A 7,258-nucleotide genomic window follows, 5' to 3' on the forward strand; every position below is an offset into this window, starting at 1 on the left:
TTATTTTTTAATTTTTCCATGACAGGAGCTTGCAATGCTGTGCTGAGCAGCAGCATTCATGGAGTGTATGTAGTGATATTCAGCTCTTCATGCCATTGGGGAACTCCCAGTCAGACACCTAACCTTGTCCTCATGGATTGCGACACACAGCCTTGCCAGCAGAATCTACCCTTTCACCACATTATTTTTCTTACTTTATGAATCTCTTCCAACTCGGGATGTTCTATGATTCCGTGATTCTATAAAATACAATGTGAGTCTACAGTTTTAACCGTCAGGCCCTCCCTAAAACAGAAAAGTTCAGAAGTACATAGAAAAAAAATCATACAAGTGTCTAAGAACTCAAATTCTATTCTCATAAGGCTGGATTCAGAACCTTCTCATGTTAATGAGAAAACTGACTGTCAGATCATCATGAATTATATTGTCTCGGTGAAGCTACTTCTAACTCTTATAAGAGATGCGATCTATGAATTTCTTTCTCTAGTTGTCTAGGCTGAAGCAGGTAAGTGCTTTAATAGATAAAAGTGAGGGAAAATTAGCTTGAATTAAGACAAGTAGCGGCCCTACCAAAAATGCAGGTTGAAAAGCCAATGTATATCATAGATTGATTTAAAGCTTATACGCTAACTTTGGGCAATCTAATGAGCCACTAAGCTCACACAATTCGGAAGGATTTTGACAGTTAATTTATAAGTGATTGCTTAAAACAAGCAACTATGACTTCAGGTCTCTCTGTTCCAAAAAGTAATTAGCTTGAATCTACATGAGTTTGCTAGCAGTTAAAGACAAGCTGAGCTATTTTATATACCCTATAGAACATAGTCCTTTCAACAATGTGCAAATGAGCTTTCTTTGCAGACTTGCACAAGTCTACTGTAAACTAAGACCAGACTCTGTCTCAGAGGAATTTTGTGATATCTGAGGAAAGAATTTGGCCCATGCTTTTTAATCACCTGCAAAATTAAAAAATGCCATATCTTCCAGGCAAAAATTTGTCATCTTTTTCCAAGTTGAGCCTCTATAATAAACCATAATGACAGTACATTATAATGAATATCATTAAAACCTAACATTAATTAAACAAATGTATGAATTCTCTCATAGAAGAAATACAGAGGCATTCAAACCTGTGTAGCAAATGACTGCAGAAAGTAATGCAAGTTCTACCACCCCAGCAGTCTTTTAACACCTTGTGGGTACTTTGATTAAAGGACAGGTCAATAAACTATTAGATTTTACCTCATAGCTGAAGTGGTGCTTGTCATGGTTTTGTGCTGTCAATATTCTACATCATGACATCATGTGCGGTATGAACTGTTTTGGTGGTATAAGAAAGTGTAACAGAGGGTATGTGGAAGTGTAACAGAGGGTATGTGGAAGTGTAACAGAGGGTATGTGGAAGTGTAACAAAGGGTATGTGGAAGTGTAACAGAGGGTATGTGGAAGTGTAATAGAGGGTATGTGGAAGTGTAACAGAGGGTATGTGGAAGTGTAACAGAGGGTATGCGGAAGTGTGGAAGGTTCATGCTCCAGATCTGTGGAATGGCAGCATCCCGAGTACTCAGCCCTTGGAGGAAACTACATATCCCAGGGGACAACGCGGCCAGAGATGAATCACCAGAGGAGGAGGACACACATATAATCTCGCTCCCAGGCTGGAACGTCCCTCTTTTCGCCCTGTCTTTCGCTTTGGAGCGCTCCATCCCTGCCGTCTCGCTCTATCAGCAACGTTCCAGCCTGTCGCCTAGAGATTGCAGTAGGCCCCCGGTTCTCCGGGACTCTTTTTCTCTCTTTCTTTTTTTTCTCTGCCTTGTTTGATATAGTAGTTGTAGTTATATTGTATCATATTGTGTCTCGTATTTAGTAAAATAATTTCTTTCCTTAGATTGCTGCCGTTGTTTTTGTTCATTTCTCCCCTTCTATGGGCAGCAGCCTCTATCACGGATAAATCTAGATAACCCGATTACATTATCTTGGTGGAGAATGCGGGCAATCTGATTCGATTAGATCTGCTGCTTTTTTAGCTTCCAGAACAACTCTCTTTTTGCTCTCTAAAAGCTTTGTTACAGGAGTGTTATTTTTTCATAGCTGCTCACTGAGAGCGTGACCTTGAAATTCCAGACGAACTGTCAACAGTCTGAGCTAGCTGCTCACTCTGAGCATTACTATCTTGCTTTTGTAAAGAAAACAAAGAGATTTCTTGCTCTCTCAGAGCACAGCTAGTTAGCTCTGACTTTCACAGGGCCTGCTAGCTACTATCAGCTATGAACCCACTCTTCATTCCAGTCGCTCTGTTTAGGGGATTGAAAGCAATCATGATCCTCTCAACATATTGTCCATACGTGCTTTCTTTTTGCGGAATTCTGTATCTATATAACCTAATAAGAACCGTGATGGAGACACCTGCCTGGTACTTATATGCAGTGTGGTATAATTTAATTGTCGGCACATACATTCCAGATGGAATAGCTAATTTAACAGACACCACGATGTTCAATCCAGTGTACAGGCTGTACTCTCAGATTGTCGTACGCTTTTCAACAGCCGAGGTAATATTAATTCTTGGTCTCATACTCATGTTCATGTTATCAATATCAGTGAATGTATATGTATTCCTATACATTCGTTCTATGCAGAAGTCTCCTCCAAAACCAGAGAATGCTGACTGGCAGGGAATATGGAAAGGTTTAGGAAAGATCTTAGAAGCGTGGGGACCCGCAGTGTCATGGGATTTCACTATTGAACACCTGAGGGACCCTGAGAAATTAAGTGAGTACTTGGGTCAGAAATCTAAGGAGGTAAACATTATTTGGGGTTTGGCTTACGCATACCGTGCTCTGTATAATACTATTCTGGAGAGAGAGAGTTTCCGATCTGAGATTCAGACCAACAAAGATAATATCCAGGTCGACTCTAATCAGTCACGGGAGGCATCAGTAGCAATATCAGTTGCCCCTGTGGAAGGCAAGAAATGGAGACGGGTGTCCACGCGTCTAGAACGAAGAGAAGGAGGAGCAGAAGAAGAGGAAGCAGAAGAAGGTACCTCGTCTGGATCGGCACCGAGAAAGGCAAAAAGAAAGACTAAGAGGCGTGAAGAAGAGGCTGATGAGGAGGAAATTGTTTATCGTCGACCTCTAAAGCTGACTGAGATCCAAGGCTCAAGAAAGGAGTTCATACGGCGTCAAAACGAAGGTATCCTTGCCTGGTTGCTTCGCTGCTGGGACAACGGGGCCCACAGCCTGTCACTAGATGGTAATGAGGCACGCCAGCTAGGAAACATTTCCGGAGACACAGCTATCGACAGAGAGATTAGCAGATGTTCAGATGAAGATGCCACCCTCTGGGAGCGACTCTTAGCAGCTGTGAAAGTAAGGCACCCCTACAAGGCAGCTTTGAAGCTTAACGTTATTAAATGGGATACAATCCAAAGTGGTATCCAGTACCTGAGGGAAATGGCCATGGTGGAACTGTTGTACAACCCTGCGAATTTAAACGAACGTGATCCTGAGAATGTGAAGACCGATCCTGACATATGGCAGAAACTTACAAGTACAGCACCAGAGAAATACGCGTCATCACTGGCAACAACGTGTAAAGAATATGTGGACCACAACAGAAGGCCCGAAGTTAGTGAACTGATTAGGACACTTCAATACTTCGAACATCAGTTCTCCCCACTGTACACTGCCACTATTTCTGCCATCTCACAAGTAAAAGACCGGCTGGATGAGATGCACGAGAAACTATTTCCATTGACCAATCGTGACAAACCCATACAGGTATCAGCAGTGTCCAATGAAGATCAGAACAATCAAGGAAGTCTACTAAAGGAACTGATCAAACTAATTAAAGGTGATGAACACTACTCCTCACCTGTAAGATCAGAAGTCTCAGCAATTAGACGCACACGCTTCCCAGCTCGAGCAAGGAATAACAGTATAATCGCACCGCGTGTTTCCATGTGGCGCTACCTACGTGACTGTGGAGAGGACATGAGGAAGTGGCATAACCAGCCTACTTCTGTACTGCGAGCACGGGTGAGAGAACTACAGAATAGACCAACCACCAGTAGAGCTGCTCCGGTTATCACAGGTAACCAATAGAGGGGCCCTACCCTCAGTCAGGGGAGGGACAGGGATAACAGAATTTATTGGACTGTGTGGATTCGATGGCCTGACACATCGGAACCACAGGAATATAAGGCACTGGTGGATACTGGCGCACAGTGCACTCTAATGCCCTCCAGTCATGAAGGGACAGAACCAATCCATATTTCTGGAGTGACTGGGGGCTCTCAAGAGTTGACTGTGTTAGAGGCCGAAATAAGTCTCACTGGTAAAGACTGGCAGAAACATCCTATTGTGACTGGTCCAGGGGCTCCATGTATACTGGGTATTGATTACCTCAAAAGGGGGCATTTCAAGGATCCTAAGGGCTATCGATGGGCCTTTGGAATAGCTGCTGTAGATACAGACAATATTAAGCAGCTGTCTGTTTTGCCTGGCCTGTCAGAGAACCCGTCTGTTGTGGGGCTGCTACGAGTGAAAGAACAGCAAGTACCAATTGCTATAAAGACAGTACATAGACGGCAGTACCGCACTAACAGGGATTCCTTGCTCCCCATTCACGATTTGATTCGTCAGCTGGAGAATCAGGGAGTGATCAGTAGAACTCATTCCCCTTTTAACAGCCCCATATGGCCAGTGCGTAAAGCCAGTGGAGAATGGAGGCTAACTGTAGACTACCGTGGCCTGAATGAGGTAACACCTCCACTGAGTGCTGCTGTGCCAGACATGTTGGAACTCCAATACGAGCTGGAGTCAAAAGCAGCCAAATGGTATGCCACCATTGACATTGCTAATGCCTTCTTCTCCATTCCTTTGGCTGCAGAATGTAGGCCACAGTTTGCCTTCACCTGGAGGGGTATTCAGTATACCTGGAACCGTTTGCCCCAGGGGTGGAAACACAGTCCAACCATTTGCCATGGACTGGTCCAAACTGTGCTGGAACAAGGTGGTGCTCCCGAACACCTGCAGTACATTGATGACATTATTGTGTGGGGCAATACAGCAGAGGAAGTTTTTACAAAAGGAAAGCAAATAATTCACATTCTTCTACAAGCCGGCTTTGCTATTAAGCGAAGCAAAGTAAAAGGGCCTGCCCAGGAAATTCAGTTCCTAGGTATCAAGTGGCAGGATGGACGTCGTCACATCCCAGCAGATGTGATCGACAAAATCACTGCCATGTCTCCACCAACTAACAAGAAAGAGACACAGTCTTTCCTGGGTGTGGTGGGCTTTTGGAGGATGCACGTTCCAAACTACAGCCTCATTGTAAGCCCCCTTTATCACGTAACGCGGAAAAAGAACAATTTCACATGGGGCCCTGAACAACAGCAGGCTTTTGAGCAGATAAAACAAGAGATAGCCCGTGCCGTGGCCTTGGGGCCAGTACGGACGGGACAGGATGTAAAGAACATCCTCTACACTGCTGCTGGAGAGAAAGGTCCCACTTGGAGTTTGTGGCAAAGAGCCTCAGGAGAGACCCGAGGCCGACCCCTGGGATTTTGGAGTCGAGCGTATAAGGGGTCTGAAGAGTGCTACACTCCAACTGAGAAGGAGATCTTAGCCGCATATGAGGGGGTTCGGGCTGCTTCCGAAGTAGTTGGAACTGAAACGCAGCTCCTCCTGGCACCTCGACTGCCAGTGCTGAACTGGATGTTCAAAGGGGAGGTTCCTTCCACCCATCATGCTACCGATGTCACCTGGAGCAAGTGGATTACCTTGATTACACATCGAGCAAGAATGGGGAACCTCAATCGTCCAGGAATTTTAGAGGTAATCATGGACTGGCCTGAAGGTAAAAGGTTTGGAACATCACCAGCAGAAGAGGTGTCACGCGCCAAAGAGGCCCCACCATACAATGAACTTCCGGAAAACGAAAAGAATTTTGCCCTGTTCACTGATGGATCGTGCCGCCTTGTTGGGAAACATCGCAGATGGAAGGCTGCTGTGTGGAGCCCTACACGACAAGTTGCAGAGGCCACAGAAGGAAGAGGAGAATCGAGCCAATTCGCAGAGGTAAAGGCTGTCCAGCTGGCCCTAGACATTGCTGAGCGGGAGAGATGGCCAGTGCTTTACCTCTATACTGACTCATGGATGGTGGCCAATGCCTTATGGGGATGGCTGCAGCAATGGGAACGAAACAACTGGCAGCGGAAGGGTAAACCTGTTTGGGCCGCTGAACTATGGAAGGACATCGCTGCCCGAACAAAGAATATGGCCCTAAAGGTGCGTCATGTAGATGCCCACGTGCCCAAGAGTCGAGCAACAGAGGAACAACAAAATAACCACCAAGTAGATCAAGCAGCCAGAATTGAGGTGGCTCAAATTGACTTGGACTGGCAGAATAAGGGCGAACTATTTCTAGCTCGATGGGCCCATGAGACCTCGGGCCATCAAGGAAGAGACGCAACATATAAGTGGGCCAGAGACCGAGGGGTGGACTTAACTATGGACACTATTGCGCAAATTATTCATGATTGTGAAACGTGTGCTATAATTAAACAAGCCAAGAGGATGAAACCTCTCTGGGAGGAAGGGCGATGGCAGAAGTATAAATATGGGGAGGCGTGGCAGGTTGATTATATCACCTTGCCACGATCTCGCAGTGGTAAATGCTATGTGCTTACCATGGTAGAGGCAACCACTGGGTGGCTTGAAACATATCCAGTACCCCATGCCACCGCTCGAAACACCATATTGGGTCTTGAGAAACAAGTCCTGTGGCGGCATGGCACCCCAGAAAGAATTGAATCTGATAATGGGACACATTTCAAAAATTCACTTATAAATACTTGGGCTAAAGAGCACGGCATTGAATGGATTTATCATATTCCCTACCATGCACCAGCCTCTGGTAAAATTGAACGATATAATGGGTTATTAAAAACGATGTTGAAAGCAATGGGTGGTGGAACATTTAAGCACTGGGAGAAGCACCTGGCAGAAGCCACTTGGTTGGTCAATACTAGAGGATCTGTCAATCGCGATGGTCCTAGCCGATCTAGTCCCCTACACACCATAGAAGGAGATAAAGTCCCTGTTGTGCATGTGAAGAGCATGTTGGGAAAAGCTGTTTGGGTCCTTCCAGCCTCTGGAAATGGCAAACCTGTCCGTGGAACTGTTTTTGCCCAGGGACCTGGGTGCACCTGGTGGGTGATGCAGAAGGATGGGGATGTTCAGTGTGTACCACA

Source organism: Excalfactoria chinensis, chromosome 1, assembly GCF_039878825.1.
Source record: "Excalfactoria chinensis isolate bCotChi1 chromosome 1, bCotChi1.hap2, whole genome shotgun sequence".
Taxonomy (NCBI): domain Eukaryota; kingdom Metazoa; phylum Chordata; class Aves; order Galliformes; family Phasianidae; genus Excalfactoria; species Excalfactoria chinensis.